Consider the following 12320-nt stretch of genomic DNA (forward strand, 5'->3'; position numbering starts at 1 on the left):
ATATATTTCACTCAGTAATAAACACCACTAAAGTAAGTGAGGCTTAATATGTGTTGTGCAACAATAAGAATCCCTAAATACTTTTCTATGATTATGATCCAAATCTGAAGCTCCACCTATTTCACATGACTTTATAATGGTGTTCCAGTTTTGTTTTCCCACCTAGCTGTTTGGGGATATTGTCTAAAAGCTTGGGTGTGGGTAGTTGTTGCATAATGACTCTGGAGAATAAAAATTACAATCCAGTCTGATACCCTTCATTGGCAACACTTTTGCAGGTGGTGGCATATGCAAGCTTTCAAGTTACAGAGTTCAAAATAGAGAGCAGCTTCTGCAAGTACCTTAAATAAAAGAAACACAGGAGTTAATGCTGCTCACTGTGAACTTATGCCTGTTTTGCCATATTGCACTTACAACTCTAAACAGAATGCATCTGGCCATTTTGATGCACAGACCTTTCTCCAAAAAAAAAAAAAGAGAAAATATGCACTGTTACTTCATGTACTTAGTAAGTAATGAAAATTTGAAAGGTTAATTAAATTTCCTTTAAATACTGTGAATATTTTAATCCAACTATTGAATAGGTTCGATTTAGTTTCCTATTTTCAGAAAAAGGAGGCTCATTAGGATGCAGGCCTAAAAAAAGGTTGGGAAACAAATATAATCAAAATTTCCCATCAACAGGCTTTTAAACTAAAGCTGTAGTGCAATTCATTTGCAATTTGTACATATTTCTCTGTATAGAAATATTTAAATGGAGCCTTTAATAAAAGAATGGGCTTGTATGTTGCTGCAAAAACAAGATGCAAATCTCCAGTTACTCCTTCTACTCCTGTTCTTGAGCTGCTCTTATTCATTTCAATGGGGCTCAAACAGGTCTCAAAAAGACTTTACAGTGGGCTGTGCTCATAAAAAACTCTTCTACAGTGAAAAGGAAAACAAAGTTCCCAAGTTCCCATTCAGAGGAAACGAATTCAGGCTATCGTATTCTGTATATACACGGCATCAGCATTTATTTCTAGAAAGGTTGGTTAAATTTGCTAGTCACCATTGTTTAGTTCAAAGAATGGGCTGAAAAGGAAAAGGAAAAGTTATAAACAAAATGTGAAGTTCTGTATTCTGATCCTTTAATTGCTGATCATAGCTGAAAAGGGGTCTTTTTTCAGCTAATTGTATAAGTCTTGTTAAATCTTTTGAAATGCACTTCAGCAAATGCAAAAATACAGCTCTGAATAGGTTCTTTAATTTGGGTCATTTTACATTACTTGCAGTAGTGATGGGTGCTTAGCAACCCTTCTCTTGTGAATCTTCTAAAGAACTGAATACCTGGCATAAAGCATGTAATCTGTCATACACCATTAATTATCAGGATCACTGTATTTAGACAGCTACTATCACTTCAGAAGAGAAAATCTTTCCACTTTAAACTGAAATTACTTTAAATTTCTGTGTCCAAATCTGAACTGGGGAAGAAAACAAAACAAAAACTTTTAGTGTTAATAATAACGAACAGCTAATTAATTAAAAGATCTACATAGGCTTCCCCCCTCAAAATTGTAGAGATTTGTAATGTGAATTGCTAATTTATGAAATTATCTGAAAAAAGGAAACTGCACTATGTAACAATTAGCCCAATCATCTTCCTGAAACGAGCCAAATAATTATTTTAAAAAGTATAATAGCCTTACTTAATATATTATAAACATCAAAAATGTGGAATTAACATATATACATCTGAGTGTTTTTCTTATAGTTTTCAATAGTTTTGCAAAGTGATTTCAAAAATCTACAAAAATTGAACATGACAGGCCACCCCATGGTTTTTAGGAGCAATTACATTATCATTAATACAAATATGCACATTTACTGACTCACCTTAATGGCAGTCTGTAAAAAGATCAAAAGGTAACACTGACTCATTCCATCAGGCAATCAATACAAATGATATGCTGTGAATGCTGTACAAGATATATACAGATATGTGTATGCAGTGCTGGATGTTCCAATCCTTGGGAACTTTTCTCATATAATTTCAGTCAATTTATTTTGCTGTTTAAAGGGCCTACAAGGGTAAGGCAGGTCCTACTATTTATCTCCCTTGTCTTCTACTTCCTCACCAGGTCAGTAGCAGATCCGTCTTTGCCTGAAGGTCCGCAATGTCTATTTCCCACCCAACTATTCCTGAATTGACTAAAAGCATTCTTGAAAGAATTTTTTTGAAGATGATAGCCAGAAAACGGAAACAAAGTTAACAAAGAGCAGCTGTCCAGGTTTGTTTGGTGAGGTAGACCACTATCCCTTCAAAGTTCCTCAAGATCCAGTCCACACCTCAATTTTGAAATCAGCTTGAAGTATTAGCTAAAGGTTGAAGAAATGTATTAACTGCCACCACTGTATGCTTATGTAAAAACAGAATGTGCATGAAATATGGAGTGTGCATGTAAAAAACAGAATTCATAAAAAACATTCTGTATTTTAACATGTTATATATAGTGAAGCTAAACCCAAGAATTGTCCAAAATAAGTGGAATTCTAATAAACATTTCCCTTAAAGTATTTCCAATAGCGCTTAACTACCACATTAGACAATAAGCAAACAGTGGTCTCTGGATGCTTCACTCAAACATTTAAAGTTGGAGAACAAAAGGTTTATTTTTGAAAATGAAAACCTTGGCTTGTAGAACTCCAGACATGAATCTGCTTTCAATTACTGAAAGTATTTCCACTTCAGTGGAAAGGGATCAAATCTTCAACTACACCATCTTTAGGCAATGAATTTGATTATATTAAGCTCTAAGAACACAGAATGACTTTGTAACACAGTCATATATTCTGTGTATATCATGTATTAGTTATATGAAAGAAAAGGAGCTAGAATTATAAATAAAAAGCACTGGAATGTGCAACTGTTTACAGCAACTCTGATATGCCTTATTTTTTCCAGATACCGTAATAAATGTCAAAGAGTAATCCTGAGTTTACAGGAAACATTTAACAATTATTTCTAAATCAATCCAGCCTGCTTTCATGCTGTTTTAAGCTACACTACATTTGCAGTTATAAAGTTAGCTCTGTCGTTATGGACTTTGTTTTTCAAGAAAAGCCAGCCTGCTAACCAATGCCATACATGAGGTCTGCTATTCTCACAAGCGGGTGATTCCATAATTAGAAATATTTTATACCCTGCCCTTTCAGAATGCCACGGTAGATTTGCACTAATCAAGTCCAAAAGCCTGGAGGAGTCCTGCGTAAAATCTGAGCTACATCAAAAGGCAAGGATGGCGAAACGTGGTACTCCTAAAGCTCGAAAAGGAATTACTGTGAATTTCAATCTAGGCAGACGGAACCCCATCCTCGCCCAGGAATGAAATTCAAAGTGCTGTTAAGGACAATAGGCTCGCTCGCAAGAGAACAGCTACTTGCAACTGCATCTGGCAGGCAGAAGCGATTTGCAAAGTTCAGCCTGTGCCTTCGCCAGCTCAGCCCTTGAGGGGTTAAAGAAAGCCACCTCGTTTCAAACGCCAGCATAGCCTCTCCGCACCGATTCAAAGAGAAGCGGAGCCTCCTCCCTCCCATTGCAACGCCGGAGCAAAGCGATGTACAGAAAAGCAGCAGCAGCGGAGCGAGGGAAACCCCGCTACATTTACCTAGAGCAGCGCTGGCGGTTCTGCCTGAAATCTTTCTAAGTGGCTCCACTCGAGGTGAGAAATCGCACTTTATCCCGCCTCGGCTTGTAAGGTCAACAGGGTCGCTTCGCAGTCACCCACCTTCCCGTGGCGGCGATTCCGCTGTCTGGGCGCGACGAGCCGAGCGCAGCGCTTCCAAGTTGAACCAGTCTAGAATGTATCATGTTACCGAGCCTGGCTTTCTCTTCAGGCACCGAGCAGCAATCAGACATGATAGGCTGAGGCTCCTCTGTTTACACCCAGGCGGGGGAAGGAGGGCGGGCGAGGCGTCCCTTAACCCTTGCGAGGCCGCGGCTCGCCACAGCCTCCCCGCTTCCTCGGGCGATTCTTAAATCACTTCTGATGGCCACAAATGTCTCGCGCTCTGTCGCTGTTCCCGGCACGTACCACGCCAGAGTGCCTCCCCCCCCCCTTTGAACGTATTGCACACACACACACACACACACACACACACACACACACACACAAGCCAGCCTAGGCTGCCAAGCTGACGAGCAGCATCAAAACAGCAGCTTTTCCAAAGACAGCACATTAAGCCTTAAAGATTTGGAAAGGAGTTATTATATATTATTTATGGCAGTTCAAGAGAGAGAGAGAGAGAGAGAGCATAAAATCTAGCTGATAATGACGGGCGCTTAAAAAAATAAAATTTAAAAAAGCCCCGAGTGTGCGTTATACATCTAGATGGAAAGATTTACTTCCTTCCGAGCGCTTCAATTCCTGGACTGTCGGGAAAGAATCTTTCTCCTGACAAGACTGAAATTGTAGCAGCCCGTGCTGCTCTCCACATTGGCGTGCCTCGCAGAAGTCCCTGAAACCGGGGATAGGAAGGAACATGCCACACGACTGTCAGTTCTTAAAACGATGCCTCTCGGGTGCAGCTTTCCAGTCGAGATGGAGACAGCCATAACGAGATGTGATTAATACAAACATGTTGCGAGCATCTATGGTCCTGCAGCATTTTCACACATCCAGCAGCGATCAAGGACTTCCAGGTTTTGCATTGTAAAGGAATGCAGAATGCGTGAGAGAAAGGATGGGATCCACTTGCCTTTTCCATGTGTGCTTAATTCTCATAATGACACACACATCTATCCAGAAGATGACGGAATATTTGGGCCAGAATGCAGGAAGGTAATGATCCAGAGACCTCACACTAGCCATTTTTCTTGGGCAAGCAGCTTACACAAGAAATTCAAGCTACCTCCACTGAATTTGTTCCGTGTAAAGGAAGACAAGTTTTTTTTGTTTGTTTGTTTTTACGCATTTGTTTGTTTTACACAGTTTGTTGAAGAGTTACTGCGTTCACACATGGAACATCACTTTTGTCCCCTTTCCACAGTTATTTCTAAATTCTATACTCTGCACCATAAACACCCATCTGCTTTGCTCACAAGCAAAAGTACAAAACTGCATTACAATACTGCAGCACAGTATCTAAAAAGTCCAGTAAAAATAGAAGCGTACAACAGCTTTAAAGGGCTTTGCAGTTTTAAAAATGCACAATGCTCCGGCCCACAGTCCTAGAAACCACAACACACCATTTCCAGACGCATTTTAAAAAATCTGTTTAGATATGTCCTTGTTTTGTTTGAAAAGGTCTATCAAATGTAATGTTTCAGCACAGCTATTTCCTGCACTACCTGGATGAAACCCAGCTTTATGAATATTCAGCAAATCTACATCATTACAGGAACGTAGGAAGTATAAGAACCTGACTAGCATTCTCCAGTGTTTGAGAAATAGATATTTACTGGTCCTATATGGAGATGCCAGGAACTTGGGGGTCTCTCCATGCTCCATACTTAGCTACAGCCCTTTTCCTTTACTGCATACCAGGTGCATACATAGCATTCAACCTGCGTCTCAAACCAGTCCCAAGGAACTCAAACCCTTAAGGAAGGATGAGTAGCCTATACAGCTGAATCCTGCTTGGAGCACAGGAGAGTATGAGGACCTGCCTTTCTCTAGACTCTTTCTTCCACCAATGCAGCAAGCAGCTGCCATCTGGACATGCCTGCATAACTGGATTAAAGGACTGCAACACAGACAATTGTAAACCCATGATATTTATCCTGACTCTCCTCTTGCTCACGCAACAACAGCACCTCATCTCAGCTGCTATAACATTCTGCATGTTGGTCTTGGCTCTTGCCAATTCAGAATGTCTCCACTACATTCATCCCCCCCACCCCTTAGTTGCTATGATCATCATATCACAGTATCATCTTCAAGGTCCATTTTCAAACATCCATCTGCTTTCATAGTTTCCTATTCTATATTATTTATATATTATACAGTTAAGTTAAGCCTACTGGAAAGGTTATGTTTTAGATGTGTATCCTGAAGAGAAACTAAATATGACCAAAATAATTCTCAAATATTTCAAATTATTGCTGACTAAATATATTGTTCATCAATATTCTATATGAAAGATGTAAAATAAATAAAGTCAGAGTCCACTTTAATAATAGTGAATCACAACTTTACTTTAAACTAATTAAAGCAAAACCAGTAATAAGAAACACCAAAAGCTAGAAAAAAATCCAGTCATAATCACTTTGAAGTTATAATCTCTATACCCACTGTTATTTCCAAATAATACAGAAGTATTAAGAGATTTATTGTCCAATCAGAGTTATAAAATATAGACAGGCAAAATTAAAACGACCCAATTATTTTAATTTGGCTATCAAGTACCAGGGCAACATCACCTTCTCCCAAGGAAAGTATGACATTTTAATTTCAAATAATGAGGATCAAGCCAATTAGCATGCGTGTGTCTCCAAACTCCTTGTCATGCAAGTAAAATGTGGTGGTTGCTTTTGTTGTTTTAAAGCTTGTTGGTTGAAGATGAAATAGTAAAATAAATAGTAACACTGGAGATAGAATATCTAGAATATAAAACTCTAGTTTCTTTTAAGACTGCATCATGGTTTTGATGATAAACTCCATTTTGTGTCAGTACTCTAGAGTGGGCAATATTTTTTCCATCTCATGAACATCTGTATTGCACTAAATAACAAGAAGCTTCCCTAATGTCACTAAGAGTCAGGGCAGACAGAAATATGTAGATACCATTGGCTGCACTGCTCAGATCCTACACAGAAATGGGGCAGATACAAAGACCTGGGGGGCGGGGGGAGAAGTAGGGCCCTAAAAAGGGCTCTGAGAAGGAAGCAGGAGGCTGTCATGGGGTAGTAGTGGAAGAAAGAGTAGCAGAGTAAAATGATGAAAAAAGGAAAGAGGCAGAGAGAGAAATTTAAGAAGAGAAAAAGTTGGGAGAAGGAATAGGCAAAGTGGAGAGGTGCACTTTGCAGAGAGTTGTGGAGATGAGAAAGGAACTTCACATATTTATTTTAAATAACTGACCACATCCTTGACGTTACATCTCTATATTAAATTTTATAATGAATCCACAAACTGCCCAGGAGAAATTGAAACTGCAACCACATATATAGTTTCTTTAGAGTATTTATGACCTGTCGTCATAGTAATGATTCCAAGGCGGGGTACAATAAAACTGCAATAAAAGCAAGCAATCATTTCAATTAATACTAGCAAGAAAGCAAGTAAAAATCAATGAACAGCATAACAACTAAGGAATGGTTGCAATTCTAATATGAACAATTAATAATCCATGAACGGTTGACCAAACCAGCCATATATTAAGCTGGTACTGGAATATAAACAGGATCAGTGCCAGCCAGACATCTGACGGGATGGTTTTCCATATATAGGGCATCCCCATGGAAAAGGTCCTCTCCTGCATGATGTATAGCTCTTGCTGGTAGGGTGCTGTTATTTAGCAGCCAGCTCACATTCAATTTTGCTTATTGCTTATATGACCACAAGGTAAATTTTAATTTAGTAAGCTGGATGTTGGAAAAGAGTAGAAACAATTATGTGGGGTAAATAAAGATTTGCAAGTTGGGGTTGCTATGCATAGAAATTGAGAACCAATGTGATTAAATAACACTGCAATACAGCATTTGTTGACAAAGGATAGCTCAAGGCTTTCAGTGTCAGATTACCATCTTATGGGGGGGGGGGGTTGTTCCAAAAAGTTGTTTTATTAGGGATCCACAAATTTTGCTTTGGGTTACCAGGTAAGCAATAAATGGTGGTCGCCATTGAATCCACCACATCCTTTGTGCATGAAGATAATTTGGTGGAGAGAAGCACAAGCCTCTCTCATGTTATGCTGAGCTTTAGAAGTGGCAGGTCTCTCGCGCTACTTCTATCTGCTTCAAAGCTCAGGGGCATGGAGTAGTGAGGTGAATTTCTTTTTAATACTCTGGGTTCCTGAGGTAGCAAAATCACTTCTGCTTGCTCTAGAGTTCAGCTGTATAACATAGGAAACCTTTCTACCTCTCCTCCGAATAGGGAGATGGGAAGAAGAGGTTCTTGTGGCACTGAGGAGGGGCCCTCTTCCTAGCGAACAGATCTGTGGAGGCATACATAAGAGACATGCCTATGCAGAAATACTTAGATTTTGCAGTTGCAGTCCCAAGTGAAAATTACATATTATCTTAAGTTTTAGGGAGCCATATCATGTAGGAACAACATGATTAGATTAGATTTTAGGGAGCCATGTAGGAACAACATGATTAGATTTTACATTAGTAAATTTATTAATTGAGATTTCTCATTTGGGGTGAACAAGTCAAATAAGTAGTTTAGTATCAAAATCCTACCAGACTGGTAAGAAAATTGGCCCAACACAATCAAGAGTCATTGTCATACCACCAATGCCACAGACTCGGTCCCAATACAGGTTTTGTAGCAGCTGGTTTGCTATAAACAATTCACTGCCTATCACATGAAGTCAGTAATCAAGATTTTCCAATTAACCAGACATGTCCAGAATTTAGGTGCTAAAGGAATGCAAAAGATTGTGGAACATTTTCCCCACTCCTGAATGGCTTGACACTGTTTGGCAAAACAGTGCGTTAAACAGAGGTATTAATATTTTCCAATTTCTACTGAAATTGTTATGCTTAACACATCATAGAAATGTATTTGTTGCTTTTTTTAATGTTATAGCTTATAATCCTTTTGTGATTAACCAAGACCCTGGGTCTCCTCTTTTCCTGTTGCTCCCAGCTTCCAGTTCCCAGCAGATAACAAAAATGCTCATTATTAGCTCCCAAGGGACCCCAAAGACTTTGTTTTAATATTCTTTTAATTTGTATTATTAAATCTCATTTCATTTCTATTACTTAGTCCATAAGACTATCCATTTTAGACCACAAATATTCCTAGTTATTTTCTGGACTGATTGATGTTTCCTTGTTCTGCAAATGGGTGATTACCCTCCTAACCAGCAACTTTAACTAGCACGATCCTATTTCTCATTCTAATCCTAAGCAAATAAAATGATATAAAACCAATTCTCTCTCTCTCTCTCTCTCTCTCTCTCTCTCTCTCTCACACACACACACACACACACACACAGAGAGAGAGAGAGAGAGAGAGAGAGAGAGAGAGACAGAGACAGAGACAGAGACAGAGACAGAGACAGACAGAGACAGAGACAGAGACAGAGCGCAAACACTGTGTCCAATCTTTTGGTTATTTTTTGCATCCCTTTCTGAAATGTTTTTTTGCGATGACAAGGGTATAAAAATGGTCAATCAGGCCAACTCCCTTCCCTGATCCAGTTGCATATAGCTGACTAATCACAACAGAATGTGGATGGGAAAGTGTATTTGGATGCATTTTTCATTAAACATATAAGAACACATGAAGCTGCCTTCTATTGAGTCTGAAAATTGGTCCATCTGCCTCAATATTTGTGTATACCATATACCAGTAGCTTTCCAGAGTTTCAAACAAAAGTCTTTTCCTGATCTACTTGGGAGATCCCACAGACTGAATCTAGGGCCTTTTGGATCCAAAGAATGCATTCTACCGCTAAGCCATGGCCTTTCCTCTAAAAGTTGTATTCCGGTGCTTGCTGAGCACAAATGAACCAGGCTTATAGACCATCTAGCCCACTGTTACCACATCTATCAGTCCTGCTCATCCTCTCTTTTCTAGGTCACTTATCTTTAGCTATCTTCTCTCCCTGTTCTTTAGCTTTTCTGTTGCTGAGACAGGGATCTTTTTGTGCGCAGTTGGGAAATATAGATGGCTGGAAATGTAGGAGAAGGAAGGAGAAGGAACCTGCTGGCTCTTAAGAAAGAGTTCTTACTGATCCTACAATATTTTTCTAAACTGAGATAGAATGAACAGTGAATCTTCACTATAAGAACTTAGTAGAAGCAGGGCTAAGTTCTGCTGAAGGGCTGGACAATAAGACACCCAAATAATAATACCATATGGTGTCAGGAGTTGTCTTGTTTCTTCTGTGAGTTAACAGCAATCAGCATTGAAAGTCTGCAGAGCAGGTCCTATTGACTGTGGCATAAAATGGACCAGTTTAAGCCAGCAGCTGAGCTGTGCTTAACAGGCATCCTTGGTGAAAACTGGAGAAGTCAGGTATTTGAGAGACACCAATGTTGGCAGCACAAAGTTGATGAGGCAGCAGGACTAGACAGATAACTTTCAGGATGACCCAGTAGCCCTTGCAAAAGTGTGCCAGTGAGTTGGAGTTTACCTCAATGCAAGGGCCATTGGATTGTCCTGCTAATTATTGCATAGTAGATAATAACAACTCCTGTGGAGAAGCCACCACTCATACAGGATGTAAACAAGGAGCAAAGAATGCTTTGTGTTCATTTTGGCTTTTTTAGGGTGGAGTATCTGATGGGGAATTTGTGCAGTTGGGAAATCTGGTTTTTAAAAACCCTGTGCTGAGGCCTCGTTCCAGATGAATTTCCAAGCGCAACCTCCCAGTACTAGTAAAAGACCAGTTGCATTCCATAAATTACATTCACTCAGTGGTTCTTTTGTCCATGGCTATGATCCAGTGAGCCCTTTAGGTGCAGCTAAAGGCTTAAATACAGACAGTGGGGCAGTTACCTTATTTTCCCTGAAAAACCAGCCTAGTTCCCCACTGAGTTTGGAAATTTCAAAAGCACTTTGTGATACTGAGATCTGAAAGTGAGGAAGGAATTTTCTTCTACAGAATGATTCACCAATTATCCACAGTGTTCCAAGTGAAAAGTCAGTGGAATGAAGCAGTACAGGAAAGGATTCCACTGAAGCAAACACTGCATGTATGGAGCCTAGTCTGCCGTGCTTCCAAATTGGAGCAGACGGAGGGAAATAGTTAGGGACTGACCTTTCAGCTTGGCTTATTTCGGAATAGTTCAGCTTCGTTATTACCCATTCTGAGAGCAAAAGAAGAGGCGAATCTCTGATTCAGTGCCCCCAAGCTCCTCAAAGACTCTGTGCTGTGGGCTTTATTGAACCCTTTTCTTGGCAGTATCGGTTTGAAATGCCTAGCTTTTCAGTGTGATTTTTCTTCTTAGACATCTCTGATGCAAAATATACACAATACCAAAGGATGCCAAGAGTCAACTTCAAATAGGAATTACCAAGCTTGGATCTATATGTGACTGATATACTGACAGTGACTTCCTTGGTGTTTCTAGCCAATCATTAATAATGCCACAGGTTGCCCCTGCCATAGAAGTGAGAAGTAGTGGTGGCAACTTCAAGGTTCTGGTGAGACCTGGCAAGAGCCCTGTGAGCTCTTGCAAGCTCTTGCAGAGCTCTAGGAGTTCTCACTGGAACCTAGGAGCCACTGCCCCACGCCCCTGGTAAGCAAGGCTTTGATGGGGGGTGAAAGGGGCAGGCACAGGGTGGCACTTTCCCATTTTGTCATGCCTCCCCCTCTGCTAGATCAGCATTTCCTAAAAGGATTAACCAGAGTACTTCATGCTTAATAAAATACAGCTAAGTTAACTAAATTTAAAAAAGGGATATGATTGTCTTGTGGTGGAGCCTATCTCCAGAATATACAAATTATACCGTAATTCACTGTGGAAGCAGACACCTACTGCCTGTGTATTCAGAGTACCAGGGAGATGGGCAGGCGACAGTTCTGACCATCAGTGAACTTCAGTCATACCCTGAGATGTTTGCCTCCCCACATATTTATTTAATGTATTTATACAACACTTAATTACTGTAGTATCTAAGAAGCATACATAAAATTGTAAAATGAATCACAATAATTCACAAAACTTTATTAAATGCCTGCTGAAGTGGTAAAGTCCTTGTCAGGTACCTGAAATTCAACAGGAAATGGGCCTGTCTAATCTCAACCAAACGGGTATTCCACAAAATCCATTCAGCCTCACTGCTCCTAGCTGGGAGTTTTGATTACACTCTCAGTGCTCCAAAGTATGATCCAGACACTCCAGCAAATTAAAATGCATAGATCCCTAAGAATTCTCTCTTGGTGTGAAATTCTGGTGATTTAGACTCTTTCCATTTACCAAAAGTTTATCCTCACTAGCGCACTATCAGGAATATGCCTGTTAACTCTAATGATGAATACAACCAACAATGATGGTGGAATCCAAACTCCCATCTGGGAGCAGCAAGGCTGAATGGGACAGCAAAGCTACTGTTGCTATTGCCAGCCAAAGAGAAAGGTGGGTGGGCAGTATTTGTGCTGATACTGTTTGTGCTAGCTCCAGGCTAGTTTAGGATCTGATGGATGCTTGGCTGGCTCATCTC

The 12320-nt window shown here is 40.0% G+C and overlaps 1 protein-coding gene across 50 annotated transcripts in view; it reads right to left on the bottom strand.

Moving 5' to 3' along the window:
- The window catches only part of TENM3 (teneurin transmembrane protein 3), a 1278808-nt gene that overhangs the window by 225654 nt on the left and 1040834 nt on the right, over nt 1-12320 (bottom strand). For 6 of the 50 annotated variants that reach the window (XM_083630965.1, XM_083630964.1, XM_083630963.1 and 3 more), the window contains exon 1: nt 3648-4047. The exons of 38 other annotated variants lie outside the window; for them this stretch is intronic. The gene's annotated coding sequence lies outside the window, so the exon portion shown is untranslated. Of the gene's footprint in view, nt 1-3647; nt 4049-12320 lie in introns of those variants that run through there. 6 more of the 50 variants (XM_083630962.1, XM_083630953.1, XM_083630961.1 and 3 more) reach the window with 3 other exon arrangements.

The sequence above is a fragment of the Podarcis filfolensis genome (assembly GCF_964270895.1).
Source record: "Podarcis filfolensis genome assembly, chromosome: 9".
NCBI lineage: Eukaryota > Metazoa > Chordata > Lepidosauria > Squamata > Lacertidae > Podarcis > Podarcis filfolensis.